The sequence below is a fragment of the Pristis pectinata genome, chromosome 14 (genome assembly GCF_009764475.1).
Source record: "Pristis pectinata isolate sPriPec2 chromosome 14, sPriPec2.1.pri, whole genome shotgun sequence".
In the NCBI taxonomy this organism is placed as follows: Eukaryota; Metazoa; Chordata; class Chondrichthyes; order Rhinopristiformes; family Pristidae; genus Pristis; species Pristis pectinata.
Window position 1 is genome coordinate 38,168,325 of NC_067418.1, and position 20,561 is coordinate 38,188,885.

The 20,561-nt window shown below is 43.2% G+C and overlaps 1 long non-coding RNA gene across 1 annotated transcript in view; it reads left to right on the forward strand.

The window, feature by feature from the left end:
- Nucleotides 1-20,561, forward strand: part of LOC127577843 (uncharacterized) — a 43,257-nt gene that overhangs the window by 110 nt on the left and 22,586 nt on the right. The gene's annotated exons all lie outside the window — the stretch shown is intronic.

The following is a 20,561-nucleotide window of genomic DNA, read 5'->3' on the forward strand; positions in this document are numbered from 1 at the left end:
TGGTGCTACACGATCCCAAAAAGTTAAAGTGGAAAAAACGTTCTCATTATTGGTTAATGTCCTGAACTTGACTGAAGCAAACAGCAGCGTGCGCAGGCTTATTTGAACTATTTCTGGTTTGGGGGCATGAAGTGCAAGGTATAATTTCAAAGGTGCAAAAGTTGGAAGTATAAAAATGATAATTCTGGAGGAAAAAAATGTCTTGGAGAACATAGTTGGTGAAATGACCAAATATTTGGCAGATGAAATTTAATGGTGATGTGTGAATTGTGGGATTTGATAGTAGAAAGCAGAGGCAAAATGAACTAAATTGCAGTTTTTAAACTGTCTGAGAACAGAGACTCTGCAACGTGAAGGTGACAGGGAAAGTCGAGGTTTAAAGCAAAAAGGTAAACTTGGTTTATTAATAGCCAAATAAAGTATAAAAGCAAGGAAATCACGTTAACCCTTTATAAAACACTAATTAGGTATAATCGGACTATTGTATTTAGTTCTGGTCGCAATGCTTTGCGGGTGGATTGGGAGAGGTAAACAAAGCAAGAAGAAGAGGAGATGGATATGTGAGTTTGGGTAACCTGCAGTTTGGAAAACGTTCATACCATTTGGATTGTTAGCTACCTAAGCAGGATATAAGATGTTGTTCTTACAATTTATGTTTAGCCTCTCTGTAGCAATGGAGAAGGCTGAGGACAGACAGGTCAGTGTGGGAGTGGGAAGGAAAGTTTAAAATTACATGCAACCAGAAGTTCAAAATCGCTGTTGCGGACAAAACACAGATGCTTCGCAAAACAGTTGTCTAATCTATGCTTTGTTTCACCAATGAAGAAGAGGCCACATCATGAGCACTGAATGCAGTAGACCAGGTTAGAAGTGGTGTAGGTGAACCTCTGCCTCACCAGTTAGGTCCCCGGATAGTGATGGAGGAGGTGAGGTGACATTGGTAACACCTATCATTCCATGAGAAAGGACAGGGTGGGGATGGTGAGGAAGGATGAGCACGCTAGTGAATGATGAAGAGGGTGGTCCTCGTAGAAAGGTTGGGGAGAGGGGAAGATGTGACCAGTGTTAGGATCACGTTGGAGCTGGTGGAAATGGTGGAGGATGATCAGTTGGATGCGGAGGCTGCTGGGGTGACAGGTGAGCACCAAGGGAACTCTATCCCTGTTCTGCTTGGGGGTTGGTGCTGAGAAATGTGCAGGAAATTGAAGAAATGCATGTGAGGACTCCATCGACTATGGCTGAAGGGAAGCCACATTTCTGGAAGGAGGAGGATACTTCAGAAACCACAGAGTAAAGGCCTCATCTTGAAAACTGATGCAGCAAGAATGCAATTGTCAATATAGGGGAGAAAGGGGGGGGGGGGTGGTGTGAGTTTCCCAGAATAGGCTTGGAACGGGACTGCATCAATGCTGCTTCCTGCAATTGTGCAGATATCATTAATTTCACCAACTTTGCCACCAACTTCCACCCTGCCCCAAATTCATCTGGACTATCTCTGACACTTTTCCTTTGCTGGATCTTTTGGTCTCCATCTCAGAAGACAGATTTGCCACTGACATCTTCCAGACACCAACTGACTCTCACAACAACCTCAACTATATTTACTCCCACCCTGCCTCCTGTAAGAATGCTATTTTTTTTTCTCAATTTCTGCCACATCTGTTCTCAAGATGAGGCCGCCTTCTTGAGGGCTTCTGAAATGTCCTCTCTCTTCTGGAAATGTGGCTTCCCCTCTGCCATCGTTGATGGGGCTCATTACACGTATTTCCTCCATTTTCCCACATCTGCTCTGATGACCCACCCTCTCCACAGACAGAATAGCAATCGAGTTCCCTTGGCGCTCACCTTTCATCCCACCAGCCTCCACATCCAACACATCATCCTCTGCCATTTCCACCAGCTCCAATATGATCCCACCACCAGTCACATCTTCCCCTCTCCCCAACTTTCTACTTTCTGCAGGGACCACTGTCTTTGTGATTTCCTGATCCACTCATCCCTTCTTACCCACCCTTCCCTGTCCTCGGGTCCTTTCCCCTGCAACAGTAGGAGGTGTAACATCTGTCCCTTACTTCCTCGCTCACCACCATCCAGGGTCTTAAACAGCCCCTTCCAGGTGAGTCAGTAGTTCACATGCACCTCTTCTAACCTGGTCTTCTGCATTTGGTGCTTGTGATGTGGCCTCTTCTACATTGGTGAAATCAAGTGTAGCCTAGACAACCATTTTGTGCAGCGCCTGCCATTTGTCTGCAACGGCCATCTTGAGCTTCTGATTGCATGTCATTTTGACTATCCTTTCCATTCCCACACAAACCTGTCTGTCCTCTGCCTTCTCCATTGCTATAGAGAGGCCAAACGCAAATTGGAAGAACAACATCTTGTATTCTGCTTGGGTAGCTAACACCCTTGGGTCCCTTGACCTGAAACATTGACTCTACTTCTCTCCCCACAGATGTGGCATGACCAGCTGAGTATTTCTGGCATTCTCTGCTTTTGTTTTTGTTTTTGTTTTTGTTTTTTTCAGCATCTGTAGTTTATCTTTTGGTTATCCACAAATTACTCATTAATATGAAAGGATAAAAGAAGTCGGGGTGATTCTTTGAGCAGTAGAAGCAAAGAAGAAACCTAATGGAATGTTCAAAATCATGAATGTTTTTATTTGGGTTTAAAAGCTGGAAATGTTTCGAATGGCAGAAGAGTTGATAACCAAAGGCTGCATATTTCAGATGATTGGCTAAAGGAGATGTAAACCATAGAACCATACAACACAAAACAGGCCCTTCAGCCCACCATGTTGTGCCATCCATCAAACCACCCTCACACTATCTAACCCTTTCCTCCCACATATCCCTCTATCTCACATTCCTCCATGTGCCTATCCAACAAACTCTTGAACCTGTCCAATGTATCTGTCTCCACCACCACCACCCCAGGCAGTGCATTCCATGCACCAACCACTCTCTGGGTGAAAAACCTCCCCCTGACATCTCCCCTGAACCTCCCACCCATAACCTTAAAGCCATGCCCCCTCGTCTTGAGCATTGGTGCCCTGGGAAGGAGCACGATGGGTTATACATGGGTTTACATGATGGGTTATAATTTGTTAAATACTATGTGAAAGTATGGTTTAATAGTGATGTGCAAAAGGAAAATGTACAGCTACATGAAGGTATTGCTTGGGAAAAGAAGCATTTGAAGTGAGATTAACTGGATAGCTTTAACAAAGAACCAAAGCTGGACATGGCTTCATTCTGTGCTGCATCATTCTATGTATCTTTGGAGATTGCGGGTAGTCATTGTACCCTGGGGGATCTCTTCTCAGCAGCTGGTTTTGGTGAGAAATATAAAGATCTTTTGTGACTTTGAATTACTGCATGAATGTTGAAATAGGATGAAGTGGACGGTACAGTTTCTCCCCCCTCTTGATCTGCTGAATCCTTCCCGAATTTTGTTTTTGTTTTGGATTTACAGTATAGTTTTTTTGCTCCAAGTGTAATGGTGTCCCCAGGAATGGCCATTCTGTCAATGTTACAGGAAGAGTAATATTTAACGGTAAATTTTTCTGTCTTGAATTATTTTGTGTACCAATGTTTTCCACTCAATATTCCCTCTTAGTGTAAGTGTAGGAGTAAAAATTAAAGTAGGCAACAATTGGCTAGAAGTTGGATCATGTATCACTGAAAAAAAATCAGCACTACATGAGTCAATTTTGATCTGATACTGGAGCAAGTTGCATTCATGATCTTTACCAGGTCAAATTACGCCATTTGTGAAATCTCATCAGCATTTTTGGTCGAAATCATTGGGAGGACATCTGACATTTTCTCACAGCATATGAGCACCAAGTGAATCACTATTCATGCATGCAATGCTTGTTCATGTCCACACTGATGAAAACTGGAGCCGAATTCTCCACACAATGACTGCCTTGGAACACTCTCAAGCTTGGAGCATATTGTGCTGGTTTGCTGCTTTTCTTGTTACTTAAAGGGACACCCTGCTGACATTGGGAGACCTGACTGGATAGCTTCAGAACTGACTGCAAGTTGCACATTGTTGTTGATTACAAAAAAGGAATTTTCTGCCAGTGCATGCAATGTTTTATTTTGGATGTACTCTTGACTCATTTGCCCTGAGAGATTGTGCATTTTCAACAGTGGGTGCTACCAAAGGACAAGTTTTGTGAGACAAGGCTACTTTGTACTTTCATGATTGCTCACACCCATGTGCTTGCTAACCACAACTTTGCACACTTAGAGTCGTAGTTATACGATGGGGAAGCAGGCCCTTCAGCCTAATTCATCCATCCTGACCAAGATGTCTATCCGGGCTAGTCCCATTTGTCTGCGTTTGGCCCATATCCATCTAAACCTTTTCTGTCCATGTATCTGTCCAATGTCTTTTAAATGTAATAATTCAACAGCTTCCTCTGTAGCTTGTTCCTTATAGCCCCCACCCTCTGTGTGAGAATTGCCCCTCGGATCCCTTTCAAATCTTTCCACTCTCACCTTAAATCTGCATTCTCTAGTCTTACACTTCCCTAACCTGGGAAAAAGGCTGTGACCTTGTCTTTGTCTCTCATGATTTTATAAACCTCTATAATTTTACCCCTACACTCCAGAGACAAAAGTCCCAGCCTCTCCCGTCCAGTTCTGGTAACATCCTTATGAATCTTTTCTGCACCCTTTCCAGCCAAATGACATCCTTCCTGCAGCTAGGTGACTGGAACTGCACTCCAAGTGTGATCTCACCAAGGACTTGTACTGTTGTAACATGACATCCCAACTCCTGTACTCAGTGCCCTGTCTGAAGTGCCAAATGCCCTTTTCACCACCCTGTCTACCTGTGTCACTACTTTCAGGGAACTATGTACCTGTACCCCTCGATTTCTCTGACAACACTCTCCAGGGCCCTACCACTTACTGTGCAAATCCTGCCCTGGTTTAATTTAGCAAAATGCAACACCTCACATTTGTCCAACTTAAATTCCATCTGCCATTCCTTGGCCCACTTCCCCAGTTCATCAGTTGTTTTGTCTTCACTGTCCACTGCACCACCAATTTTGGTGTCACCTGCGAGTTACTAACCATATCAACAATATTGTCATCTGAATCATTAATATAGATGAGAAACAACAGTGGACACAGCACTAATCCCTGTTGTACACCACTGGTGACAGGCCTACAATCTGAGTAACAACCCTCTCCGACCACCCTCTGTCTCCTTCCACCAAGCCAATTATGTATCCAATTGGCTGGCTCACCATTGATCCCATGTGATCTAACCCTCCAAACTAGCCCACCATGGGCGTCATGCTTGACAGACCTTTGAGTTTTTTGAAGAAGTAACCAAAAAGGTAGATGAGGTTAGGGCAGTAGATGTTGTCTATTTGGACTTTAGCAAGGCCTACGATAAGGTTCCACATGCTAGGCTGGTCTGGAAGGATAGTTCCCATTGAATCCAGGGAGAGCTAGTTAGGTGGATTCAAAATTGGCTTGGAGGTAGGAAGCAGAGGGCAGTGGTTGAAGGTTGTTGCTGCAGGGGTCAGTGTTGGGACCTTTGTTATTCATTGTTTATATAAGTGATTTGGAGGCAAACGCACAAGGCTTGCAGATGTAAGTTTGCAGATGACACGAAATTAGGAGGTGGTGTTGATAGTGAAGAAGGTTATTGTAGATTACAGGAGGAGCTTGATCAGTAAGGAAAGTGGGCAGAGGTGTGGCAAATGGATTTCAATACAGATAAGTGTGAGGGGATGCATCTTGGAAAGTTAAACCAGCATATGACTTGTACTATGAATGGTAGGGCACCAGAGAGTGTAATAGAACAGAGGGACCTAGGAGTACAAGTGCATAGTTCATTGAAAACAGTGTCAGAGGTAGACAGGATGGTGAAAAAGGCATTACGCATGCTGGCCTTCATCAGTCAGGGCATTAAGTATAGGAGTTGGGACATTATGTTGCAGTTGTATGAGTCATTGGTGAGGCCACACTTGGAGTACTGTGTACAGTTTTGGTCACAGTGTTAGAAGAAAGATGTGGTTAAACTGGAAAGAGTGCAGAAAAGATTTAAGGACGTTGCCAGGACTAGAGGGCCTGAATCATAGGGAGAGGTTGGCCAGGCTAGGTCTTTATTCCTTGGAGCGTAGGAGAATGAGGGTGATCTTTATTGAGGTTTATAAAATCATGAGGGGCATAGATAAGGTGGATGGTAGCTGTCTTTTCCCCAGTGTAGGGGAGTCCAAATCTAGGGGGCACAGATGTTGGGTGAGAGGGGAAAGATTTAAGAAAGACCTGAGGGGCAACTTTTTTTACACAGAGGGTAGTGAGTATGTGGAATGAGCTGCCAGAGGAAGTAGTTGAGGCAGGTACAATAGTATCATTTAAGAAGCACTTGGATAGGTACATGCAAGGGCAGGGCTTAGAGTGATATGGGCCGAACGCAGGAAATTGGGACTAGCTGGGGGGGGTGGGCACCATGGTCAGCATGGACTTGTTGAGCTGAAGGACCTGTATCCGTGCTGTATTGCTCTATGACTCTATATGATTCTATGTGGGATCACGTCAAAGGCCTTGCTAAAGTCCACGTAGACAATGTTTACTGCCCTGCTCTGCCCTGCCCTGCCCTGCCCTATCAATCTTCTTTGTTACCTCTTCAAAAAAGCTCCAATTTATGAGACATGATTTCCCTCACACAAAGCCATGCTGACTATCCCTTATCAGGCCTTGCTTTTCCAAATGCTGGTAGATCCTGTCCCTCAGAATCCCTCCAATAACTTTCCCACCACTGATGTTGGGCTCAGTGGCCTGTAGTTCCTTGGCTTGTTCTTACAGTCCTCTTAATTTCAAGAGGACTGTAAGGCACAACATTAACCATCCTCCCATCTTCTAGTATCTCACCCGTGGCTAAAGATAATGCAAATATCTCTGCCGGGGACTTGGCAATTTCTTCCCTAGCTTCCCACAATGTTCTTGGATGCACAATTAGGCCCCTGCAATTTATATTGTACCAGTATAGTAGTGTAAAATATGATAAGACTCCAGAATATGAGATTTCATTGTTTGCATCAGTCTGAGGTGACTTGCAGAACAAACTGAGCAGATGTGGGAACTTCATTGTCATGTGCTTCATGCTGGGTAGCCCTGCATTCAAAGTCAGCAGCTAGAGCCAGAAGATGAGAAGCAAGGAAACCTGGAGCCTGGAGAGTAGCAGGAGAAAGGGAAGAAGAGAACTACTGGGGGGATCTTCCTGATTTGGTATTTTTAGTCTCACCTGCTAGCTCAGTCCAGGAGTTTGAATTCAATTGAGTCAATTTTGAATTGCCTGCACACCCATAAAGAACTTACTGAGACAAAACAGAGATTTTCACAAGGAGCCTGCAAAATAGTAGTTCCCAATGCAAGCCAAGTAACCCTTACCGTTCTTCCAATCACTACCAACAACACTAGAAATCAGACAGAGGAGCCTCGATGAAAAATTGATACCTCTCACATCCTGCTAGGCAGTTCCACCTGCACTGATTGCAACAGATGGATGGATGAATCTGTGATCCATTTACTGAAATGGCTTCCAACAACATTTTTGCATTTGATGAGGTGTACTTTGCTTAAAGAACTTGGACCTCCACATAAAATACATTTTTTTCAGAGGATCTCTACTTGGAAGGTTGGTTAATAGCTTTGGGCTGCTGCTCCACGTTGATGGTGACTATTCAACATTACAATCATTGCACATCACCAGATTTGACCAGATTGCCATGCAGTGGTGAGAGAGATGGATTGAGGAACCCACAGTTAAAATTGATGAAATTCGCATTCATTTGCTGATAAGATATATCTTTTATGAAACTGGAAATGAGAACATTACAGCACAGTACAGGCCCTGTGGCCCATAATAGAACATAGAACACTATAGCACAGTACAGGCCCTTCAGCCCACAATGTTGTGCTGACATTTTATCCTGCTCTAAGAGCTATCTAACCCTTCCCTCCCACATAGCCCCCTATTTTTCTGTCATTCATGTGTCTATCTAAGAGTCTCTTAAATGTCCCTAATGTATCTGCCCCCACAACCTCTGCAGGCAGTGCGTTCCATGCATCCACCACTCTCTGTGTAAAAAAAAACTTGCCCCCTGGCATCCCCCTTGTACCTTCCTCCAATCACCTTCAAATTATGCCTCCTCGTTAGCCATTGTCGCACTGGGAAAAAGTCTCTGACTGTCCACTCGATCTATGCCTCTTATCATCTTGTACGCCTCTTATCTTGTACACCTCTATCAGGTCACCTCTCATCCTCCTTCTCTCCAAAGAGAAAAGCCCTAGCTCACTCAACCTATCCTTGTAAGACATGCTCTCCAATCCAGGCAACATCCTGTTAAATCTCCTCTGCACCCTCTCTAAAGCTTCCACGTCCTTTCTAGAATGAGGCGACCAGAACTGTACACAATACTCCAAGTGTGGTCTAACCAGAGTTCTATAGAGCTGCAACATCACCTCGCAGCTCTTGAACTCAATATCCTGACTTACGAAGGCCAACACTCCATAAGCCTTCTTAACAACCCTATCGACCTTGAGGGATCTATGGACGTGGACCCCAAGATCCCTCTCTTCCTCCACACTGCTAAGAGTCCTGCTATTAACCTTGTATTCTGTCTTTGAATTTGATCTCCCGAAGTGAATCACTTCACACTTATCCAGGTTGAACTCCATTTGCCACTTATCAGCCCAGCTCTGCATTCTATCAATATCCTGTTGTAATCTACAGCAACCTTCTACACTATCCACAACACCACCAACCTTTGTATCATCAGCAAACTTACTAACCCACCCTGCCACATCCTCATCCAAGTCATTGATAAAAATAACAAAGAGCAGGGGTCCCAGAACAGATCCCTGCGGAACACCACTGGTCACTGACCTCCAGGCTGAATACGCTCCATCTACCACCACCCTCTGTCTTCTATGGGCAAGCCAATTCTGAATCCACACAGCCAAGTTCCCCTGGATCCCATGCCTTCTGACTTCCTGAATAAACCTTCCATGAGGAACCTTATCAAACACCTTAATAAAATCCATGCACACTACATCCACTGCTCTACCTTCGTCAATGTACTTTGTCACATTCTCAAAGAATTTAATCAGGCTCATGAGGCACGGCCTGCCCCTCCCAAAGCCACGCTGACTGTCCCTAATCAGCTTATGCTTCTCCAAATGTCCATAAATCCTGTCTCTAAGAATCTTCTCCAGTAATTTGGCCACCACTGAAGTAAGACTCACTGGTTTGTAATTCCCAGGGTTATCCCTACTCCCTTTCTTAAACAGAGGAACAACATTTGCCACCCTCCAATCATCTGGCACTACTCCTGTGGCCAGTGAGGACGCAAAGATCATCGCCAAAGGTGGAGCAATCTCTCCCCTCACTTCCTGTAATAACCTTGGATATATCCCATCCAGCCCCGGTGACTTATCCATCCAAATGTTTTTCAAAAGTTCCAGCACATCCTCTTTCCTCACATCGACATGCCCTAGCATATCAGCTTGTCATACTTCATCCTCACAAATGTCAAGGTCTCTCCCTCTCTCTGGTGAATACTGAAGCAAAGTATTCATTAAGGACCTCCCCTACCCCTTCTGACTCCAGGCACGTTTCCTCTTTTATCCCTGATCAGTCCTACCCTCACTCTAGTCATCCTCCTATTCTTCACATATATGTAGAATGCCTTGGGGTTTTCCTTGATCCTGCTCGCCAAGAACTTCTCATGCTCTTTTCTACATCTCGTAAGTCGATTCTTAAGCACCCTCCTGGCTACCTTGTAACTCTCCAGATGTTCATTTTAAGCCATTGAACATTTCAAGGTACACAATGGGCTGGAACTGATGAAGTCTGAATGACAGAAGCATCGCATATAATTCTGTGTATAACTGGATGTGATTAATATAGTGTCAAGCAACCGCATGTAACTTAAGCTGCATTCCTACTGCTGCCACTTTCAATCCTGCACATATTAGAGTATCCTGAGAATGAATAAATTAGAGCACATGTTTGATCACACCATGTCACCCTGCTCATATTTCTCAACCTCTAGTAAAGGTCCCTCCTTAAGAGGTTAGCATTTTGCAAAGTAATTGCGATCCAAATGGGAGAGAAGATTATTGAGAAAGGAGTCAGTTTCACTTTATAGGATGTAAATCAATCATTGCCTGAATTACAGTCAAATTAATTTACAATCAGAATGTCAGTGGTGAGATGAAGATGCGTTTGTGTAGGAGAGGATTGGGGTGTGGATAGAGTGACTGGTTATGTTAGGCGTAGCTTAAGTGCATGTGTTAGCATGTGTCAATCTTCAATGACCTGCAGTTCTCTCTGACATGCCTTGTGAGGAGATAATATTTGTTTCTGCATGTGTTTTCATATACTTGGAAATAACTGGATCCACTGCTCGCCATGCTCCTCTTTTGATGGCCCTGATGGGCTTTCTAACTCCTTAATGCACAGAATTTCCTTCTTGGATACTTCTCTCTGAAGAGGACTTCCATGTCCCTTGGAGAGAAACCAGCAGCTCCCTCCATCTTCCTTGCCACCACTCTCTCCTTCTCCTTTGCCATGAATGAGAGAGTAGTGGCAGTCATAATGCGCTATTGTTTGGCTGCTATTGAGATTGTGCCTTGAAGGGTTGATATACTTTTCTGAGTTCCACGCAGCAAAGTTGCGGAAGATGGGTTCAATTGAATGTGATTCTATTGGGAAATGCAGGGGTATAATTTTAGCTCTTTCTGTATTGTTTCGTAGTTGCTTTTGGCCAAGTTAGTAATTTGTTTTTCAGGGAATGTGATTTGACATGAAGCATGAAATCCAACGATGTTTTTGTGCAGCAAAAGCTTTTCACTATATCTTGGTACATGTGATAATGAGAATAAACCAATCCAAAAAAAATCCGATCCAAATTTTAGGTAAACAACTTTTACTTGAAGATAAAATCAAATGCAAAGAATATGGACAGCAGGACTTTGAATTAGAATCAGATTTATTACCACTAACTTAAATTGTGTGAAATTTGTTGTTTTTCAGCAGTAGTACAGCGCAAAGTCATAAAATTACTATAAGTCACAAAAATAAGTAATGTAGGGGCGAAAAGGGAATAATGAGGTAGGGTTCATGGACCATTCAGAAATCTGATGGCGGAGGGGAAGAAGTTGTTTCTGAATCATTGAATTTGGGTCTTCAGGCTCCTGTACCTCTTCCCTGATGGTAGTAATGAGAAGAGGGCATGTCCCAGATGGTGAGGGTCCTTAGTAATGCCACCTTCTTGAGGCATCACCTCTTCAAGATGTCCTCGATGATGGGGAGGGTTGTGCCCGTGATGGAGCTGGCTGAGTCTACAACTCTCTGCAGCCTCGTACAATACTGTGCATTGGAACCCGAATGAGCTCAATGGAGCTACTAGAATCTTGTAGAGCTGGTGTTGGCACCTCGAAGTAGGCCTCAAGATGTATCAACATCCAGTTAAGATTGACATCTCTGGTTAGATGTATTCCTGGAGGTTTTCCAGCATGCCTACCTGCTTTTAATAATGTCACTGTTGATAGTTCAACAATTTTGTTTGGCACAGTGCGTTCCCACTTGGAGTCATGCAGCACGGAAGGAGGTCCTTTGCCCCAACTGTTCCATGCTGACCAAGATTCCCATCTAAACTTGTCTCATTTGCCCGTGTTTGGCCCATATCCCTCTAAACCTTTCCTATCCATGCACCTGTCCAAGTACCTTTTAAATGTTGTTAATGTACCTGCCTCAACCACTTCCTCTGGCAGCTCATTCCATAGATTGAACACCCTATGAGTGAAAAAGTTGCCCCTCAGGTTCCTTTTAAATCTCTCCCCTCTCACCTTAAACCTATGCCCTCTAGTTCTTGATTCTCCAACCCTGGGGAAAAAGTCTGTGCACATTCACCCGATCTGTGCCCCTCAATAAGATCATCCCTCATTCTCCTACGCTCTCATGAAAAAAAGTCCCAACCTGCTCAACCTCTCTCCATGACTCAGTCCCTCAAGTCTCAGCAACATCCTTGTAAGTCTCCTCTGCACTCTTTCCAGCTTAATGGCATCTTTCCTATGGCAGGGTGACCATAACTGGACACAATATTCCAAATGCGGCTTCACCAACATCCTGTACAACTGCAACATAATGTCTCAACTTCTTTACTCAATGCTCTGACTGATAAAGGCCAGTGTGCCAAAAGCCCCCTCCACCACATTGTCTATATGTGATGCCACTTTCAGGGAACTATGTTCTTGTACTCCGAGGTTCCTCTGTTCTACAACACTCCCCAGGGCCCTACTTTTTACTGTGAAAGTCCTACCCTGGTTTGACTTCCCAAAATGCAACACCTCGCACTTATCCAACTTCAACTCCATCTGCCATTCCTCAGTCCACTGACCCAGCTGATCAAGATCCTTCTGTAAATCCTGATAACCATCTTCACTGTCAACAGCACCACCTATTTTAGTGTCATCTGCAAACTTACTAACCATGCTTTCTGCATTCTCATCCAAATCATTGATATAGATGACAGCTAGCAATGGGCCTAGCACTGACACCTGGAGAACACCACTCGCCATGGGCCTCAAGTTTGAAAAGCAATCTTCCACCATCACCCTCTGCTTCCTACTGTGAAGCCAATTGTGTATCCATTAGCTAGCTCTCTCTGGATCCCATGCAATCTAACTTTCCATAGCAGCCTACCATGAGTAACCTTATCAAGAGCCTTACCGAAGTCCATATTGACCTCGTCTACTGCCCTGCTCTCATTGACCTTGGTTACTTCTTCAAAAAAAACTCAATCATATTCATGAGATATGATCTCCCACACAAAGCTATGCTGTCTATCCCTAATCAACCCCTGTCTTTCCAATGCTTGTATATCTTATCCCTCAGAATCCCCTCTAGTAACTTACCTAACACAGATGTAGGCTTACTGGTCTATATTTCCCAGGATTTTCTTTGCAGCTTTTCTTAAATAAAGGCACAACATTAGCCCCCTCCAGTCTTCCAGTACTTCACCTGTCACTAACGATAATGCATATATCTCAGCCAGGCTCTCACAGCTTCTTCTCTTGCTTTCCACAGTGTTCTTCGATATACATGATCAGGCCCCTGAGATTTATCTACCTTATGGTGTCTTAAGACATCCAGTACCACCTCTGCTGTAATGCAGACTATCCCCAAGACATCCCCATTAACTTTCTCAAGGTCCAAAGTGTTCACGTCGTTCTCCATGGTAAAAGATAGGGAAATATTCATTGAGGACCTCTCCTGTCTCCACATAAAGTTGCCCACTTTTGTCTTTGAGGGGCCCTAGTCTTTCTCCAGTTACTCTTTTTCCCTTAATATAAAATCTCTTTGGATTCTCCTTAATCTTCTCTGCCAAAGTTATCTCATGCCCCCTTTTTGCCCTTCTGATTTCCTTCTTGAGTACACTCCTGCATCCCCTATACTCCACCAGGGATTCACTTGATCCCAGCTGCCTGTACCTGACCCATTGCCTCCTTTTTCCTGACCAGATCCTCAATGTCCCTCGTCATCCAGGGTTGCCTGCTCCTGTTAGCCTTTCCCTTCATTCTAACAGGAACATGCATATCTTGAGCTCTCAATACCTACTTTTAAAAGCCTCCCACTTGCCAGACGTCCCTTTGCCTGCAAACAACCTACTCCAATCAACTTTTTGCAAGTTCCTATCTAATACCGTCAAAATTTGCCTTTCTCCAATTTAGAACTTCAACTCGTGGACCATATCTGTTGTGGACCCTTTCCATAACTAATTGGTCCCAAAGTGTTCCCGCACTGACACCTCAGTCACTTATCCTGCCCTATTTCCCAAGAGTAGGTTAACCTTTGCCCTCTCCCTAGTAGGGCCTTCTCTTTAATGCCTGTGGAAACTTTCCTGGACACACTTAACAAATTTCACCCCGTCTAAGCCCTTAGCACTATTGTAGTCCCAGTCAACATTGGGAAAGTTAAAATCCTATGACAACCCTATTATTCTTGCAATTTTCTGCAAACTTGCACATCAATTGGAAAGTGAACAAAATGAGTCAGAATTTGGGGTCAGTGATCAGCTGATATTTGAAATACCTACAAACTTATCTTGGGTGCTGTTCACAGGAACAACTTGCAGGGAAGAGCTGATCCAACTTTTAGATTAAGGCCCTATGCCATGAAAAGGCCTTTTATGGCAATGATATGATTAGTTCAGGGAGAAAAAACTGCCCCCATCACAAGAGTGAAAAATTTGATGGCCAACCAAGCCAAGACTCTGCCTCAGCTGGAAATAGCAATTGTTAAATGTCTCAGACATTCAACAACATTTAAGAACAAATAAAGATTTTTAAAATAAAAAATGCTGAACATTTTGAAATGTTTTTAAGTACTTAATTTTAAAAACTCTCAATCTAAATGAGCTGGAACCCTCAATGATTCCCCTCCAGTGAATGCCAAAATTTTGTTTGCTGGATCCAACTTCACATCCAAACAGTTGTGTGCACAATTCCTCAGCTATAATGTCATACAAGTGAAAACTAATCTATGGTATTTCCTGCTATAGTTTAAGAGACATTTCTCAAGAAAAACTCAATATAAGAGAAATGAATTGACTGACCTCACATAGGAGCAGGCACCCCTCTTAGAACATAGAACAGTACAGCACAGGAACTGGCCCTCCGGCCCACAATGTTGTGCTGATGAAAATAAACTAGTAATTGAATGCCTAACTAATCTTTTCTGCCTACATAATGTACACATTCATGTGGCTATCTAAAAGCATCTTAAATGCCTCTATCATATTTGCCTCCACAACTCCCCTGGCAGCACATTCCAGACACCCAACACTGTTTCTAACAAAAAAAACCTTGCCCCGCACATCTCCTTTGAACTTGCTCCCTCTCACCTTAAATACATGTCCCCTAGTATTAGACATTCCGACCCTGGGGAAAAAGATACTGGCCGTCTATTTATGCCTCTCATAATCTTATAAACTTCTACCAGGTCTCCCCTCAGCCTCCACTACTCCAGAGAAAAGAACCCAAGTTTGTCCAACCTCTCCTTATAGCGCATGCCCTCTAATCCAGGCAATATCCTGGAAAACCTCTTCTGTATCCTCTCCAAAGCCTCCACGTCCTTCCTATAATGGGGCGACCAGAATTGAATGCAATACTCTAGGTGCGGCCTAACCAGAGTTTTACGAAGGTGCAACGTAACTTCTTGACTTTTGAACTCAATGCCTCAACTAATAAAGGCAAGCATGCCATGTACCTTCTTTACCATCAACCTGTGCAGCCACTTTCAGGGAGCTATGGACTTGGACCCCAAGATCCCTCTGTACATCAACAGGGCCCTGCCATTAATTGTGTATTGTCCCTTTACGTTTGACTTCCCAAAGTGCAACACCTCACACTTGGCTGGATTAAACTCCATCAGCCATTTCTCTGCCCATACCTGCAATTGAACCATATGCTGCTGTACCCTTTGGCAATCTTCTACACTATCCACAACACTACCCATCTTTGTATTGTCTGCGAACTTACTAACCCACCCATCCACATTTCAATCCATGCCATTAATATATATCACAAACAGCAGGGGCCCCAGTACAGATCCCTGCGGAACACTGCCAGTCACAGACCTCCAGCCAGAGTAAGACCCATTGACCACTACCTTCTGTCTTCTATGAGCAAGCTAATTCTGATTTCAAATGGCCAAGTCACTGTGGATCCCACACATCTTAATCTTCTGGATAAACTTGCCATGACGGACCTTGTCAAACACCTTCCTAAAATCCATGCAGACAACATCCATAGCTCAACCTTCATCGGTCACCTTCATCACCTCCTCTAAACTCAATCAAGTTAGTAAGACATGACTTGCCCCATACAAAGCTGTACTGACTGTCCCTAATTGGGTCATGTTTTTCCAAATGCTCATAAATCCTGTCCCTAAGAATCCTCTGCAATAGCTTCCCTACCACTGATGTGAGACTCGCTGGTCTATAGTTTCCAGGATTATCTCTATGTCCCTTGAACAATGGAACAACATTAGTTACCTGGTGTATATCCTATCAGGCTATGGGGACTTATCCACCTTAATGTTGTTCAAAAGATCCAACACTACCTCTTCCTTTATCTCAAAATGCCCAAGCATATTAGCATGCTCTGCACTGTTCTTACTATCCTCCACGCCCTTCTCCTTGGTAAATACTGATGCAAAGTACTCATTTAAGACCTCATCCACACCATCCACCCCCAAGCACATGTTCCCTCCTTTTATCCTTGAGCGGTCATACCCTCTCCCTAGTTATCCTCCTTGTTCTTGATGTATGTATAGAATGCCTTGGGATTCTCCGTAATCTTACTTGCCAAGGACATTTCATGGACCTTCCTGGCTTTCCTAATTCACTTCTTGAGTTCTTTATAATCCTCAAGGGCTCTGTTTGATTTTAGCTTGCTAAACTTTGCATGTGCTTCCTTTTCCTTCTTGACTAAATTCCTCACCTCTCTCATCATCCAAGGTTCCCTTACATTGCCATCCTTATCCTTCCTTCTTACTAGAACATACCTGTCCTATACTCTGTGAGTTGGTCTTTAAACACCCTCCACGTGTCAGATGTGGGCTCAGCCAAAAACAGCTATTCCCAATTAACTCTCCCTAGTTCCTGCTTAATACTCTCGTAATTTGCCCTGCACCAGTGTAATACTCTCCCACAAGGTCTATACTTGTACCTATCTTAAAACTTAAGGACTTGTGATCACTGTTTCCTAAATGTTTTCTCCCCAAAAGGTCAGTCACCTGGCCGGGTTCATTTCCCAACATCGGGTCTAGTATGGCCCCTCCTCAAGTTGGTCTATCTACATACTGATTTAAGAAACCCTCTTGGATGTGCCCAGCAAATTCTGCCCCATCTAAACCACTTGCGCTAAGGAGGTCCCAGTCTATATTGGGGAAGTTGAAATCACTCAAGACAACAACTTTTTATTTTGCACCTTTCTCTAATCTGTCTGCATATCTGTTCCTCAATGTCTTGGTGACTACTGGGGGCTCTGAAGCATAATTCCATCAGAGTGATTGCACCTTTCTTATTTTTGAGTTCAATTCATATAGACTCAGTGGATGAACCTCCCATTATGTCCCCTATGAGTGCAGCTGTGATATTATCCCTGATTAATAGTGCAACTCTGTCCCCCACGCCCCCTTTTTATTTCCCCCTCTATCTTTTCTAAAACGTCAAAACCCTGGAACATTAAGCATCCAGCCCAGCCCCCCTCTCAAACAAGTCTCTGTTATGGCCACAACATCATAATTTCATGTACTGATCCATGCTCTAAGTTCACCACCCTTGCCCTTGATACTCCTGGCATTACAATAAACACACTTTAACCCGTCCCTCCCATTGTGTCTATCATCTTGCTCCTGCCCATCCTCTTTTCCATGCAAACTTCTTTAATATGCTTCTGGAAAATTGGATACTGGAGAAATTGGGAACATCCTCCAAAGTAAGTAAAGGCTTTACATATAGAATGCAGATAGGTCTGGCCCTTTGGTGCATCAGGGAATATTATATGGTTGTCTTCCATGGCAGATGCCCCAGCAGGAACTTGGGTAAGGATTCCCATTAAATACTATTTCAGCAATGTATTTTCCTTGCATAAATATTGCTTTCCTGGTAAAGATCCTAGTGTTTCTGAGTTGTGTATGTATGCTTCACAATTGCATTGGTATGCCAATTTCAACCATTTGTATGCACCCAGTTGCCACTTACAGTATTTTAGGCACATCACAGAGCAGTGTTAAATTCAAATTCCCATAACTGCTATGCATGCTCAGTTTATGCAATCAGTTTTACACTTCCGTTCAGTCACATACACCATAAAAAAAATGATTTGTTACATAATTGAATTTCCAGACTTTTTATAAGGAGTGTATGTGATGAATGTACAACTACTAAAACTGCATTTTGTACCACCTAATATATCCTATTTCATCCATAATATTTAATGCTGCCAAAAGGACATTTGTTGCAAGGTGCTAGAAGTCAGTTGTTGAGTTCCAATGTAGATTTCTAACTATCTGTAAATCTCATTCTCCCCAAAATCTGGTGACTTCACTGGCAGCCATCTACCATCCTGAGCATTCATTAGTTCCAGCACCTGTCTTCCATGGTTACAACATATACCATCAAATGAAAAGTGCCATCATCTGTCTAATGTTTCTGCCAGATGTCTCATACTAGAGAGCATGCATTTAAGGTGAGAGGGGGTATGTTCAAAGGAGATATGTGGGGCAAGTTTTTTTACACAGAGAGTAGTGGGTGCCTGGAATGTACCCACTACTGTGTTTTAAAAAAAAGGTGGTAGTGGGGGCAAATGTGATAGAGGTGTTTAACAGGCTATCAGAGAGGCACATGAATATGCAGGGATATGGACTTGTGTAGGCAGAAGAGACTAGTTTAGTAGGCTTTTAATTACTAGTTTAATTAGTTTGACACAACATCGTGGTCCAAAGGGCCTGTTCCTGTGCTGTGCTGTTTTATGCTTTCAAGTATAAAACAGCTATTTTCTGAGATGCAACAATAATTTTAAAACTGCATTTTATGAATGTGAATAATTTCTGGTGGTGGTCATAATTTGGAGGATCTGCAATTTTAGACAACAGAAATATTGAACAATGTTATGAGTATATCTATATTTCTAGAGTGTAAATTTTTAAATGCAAAGGTTGAAAGCTGTTGGAGTTCAAAGGGACTTGCATTCCTTTTTGACAAATCACAGACATATTGCTACATTGATATAAAGCCTGGGTTAGATGGCATCTGTATGCATGCTTCGCTGTTGCAGTGGTAACATTCAATTTATCTTCCTGCCAATTTCCATCAGTTATATGCACCCAGTTACCACTTATCTTGAGCGTGTCAGAGTAGTGCTGGATTCAAATTCCCAAATCCACTATGCATAGCAATATGCCTCTTAAATTGAAATCCTCTTGAAATGAAGTCCAAGATGTAATTTTCCTTCATAATTGCTTACTGTACCTGCAGATTAACCTTCAGTGATTTGTCGAAAAGGACCTCCAAACTCCAACAGTTTTCAATCTTTGCATTTAAAGAAAACGATTTCACCTTTCTATTGTTTTTCTATCAACGTGTACAAATCTGATCTCCGTCCCTAAGGAAGGATGCATGCAGTGAAGGTTCAGCAGATTGGTTCTTGGAATGGCAGGTTTGTTATACGAGGAGAGATTAAGTACCCGAGGCCTGTACCCTTTTGAATCTTGGAGAATGAGGGATGATCTCATTGAAATGTGCAAAATTGTTAAGGGACTCGACAGGGTAGATGCAGACTCCAACTAAGAGGTCAGCCATTCAAGACAGAGATAAGAAGAAATTTCTTCACCCAGAGAGTGGTGAATCTTTGAACCCAGGAGATCTGGAGTTTCAATCGTTAGTCATATTCAATACAACTTTTCTGATCTTAAGGGAATCAAGGGATATGGGGTTAGTGCAGGCAAGTGGCACAGATAAGACATGATGGTAGTGAATGGTGGAGCAGGCATAAAGGGCTGAATAGTCTATTGCTGCTAATGTATTTGTTCTGTAATTTTTAGCAGAAGGACTCTGCAGGGTCAAATGCGGCAACCATTTCCTTGTCATGTCTAAATCTGATGCCTTGGAAATTGCAAGTATTCCGTTCAGTTTTATTACCATTTTGGTTGGAGTGGTTTGGCTTAACTGAGTGGCTTGCTGAGCCTTTTCAGTCACACAGTAGTGGCAGTGACTGCCTCGGCTCCAGCAGCTGGGTTTACTTCTGGTACTGTTGATGTGGAGTTTGCATGTTCTTCCTGTGAAGAGTGGGTTCCCCTCCCCACCCCCAGATGCCATTATGCATCTCATATGTCTGGTTGGTAGGTAAATTGACTACTGTAAATTACCCAAAGTGCAGGTGAGTGGCAGGAGAATCGGGAAGTTGATTATCATATGTGAGAGAATAGGTTACAAAGTGGGGAAGTAGGATAGCTGTGAGACTTAAAGGGCTGAATGGCTTCCTTCTATGTCATAAGGCTATATGAAAACAATTTTGAATTTCTATGGCTCTGACACCAACATTGCTGAGAGTCTGGAGCACCAGGACAGAAAGGATAAGAACAAAAGTACTTGTTACTTTAGCCCTAACCCTGGAATTCTGTACCTCAAGTACTTCCCACTTCAAGATGCAAGTCAGGCTTAATGGCATCTGGGGGTTGGGAGCGGAACCCACTCTTCACAGGAAGAACATGCAAACTCCACACCAACAGCACCAGAAGTCAGGAGTAAACCCAGGTCATCTGTTCTAACTCCTTGCTTGTCAAATATTGTTGATTCTTCTGTGAAGCACCTTGGAATGTATTACTGCAGTAAAACCTCTACAGCCTAGAAACTCCATTAGTATTTCTAAATGACATTAAAATAGCATTGTATATCATTCTAAAGCTGTTTTTCAGAGTTCCATTGCAATGCCATCCAACAAGAGGACAATTAGGTACAG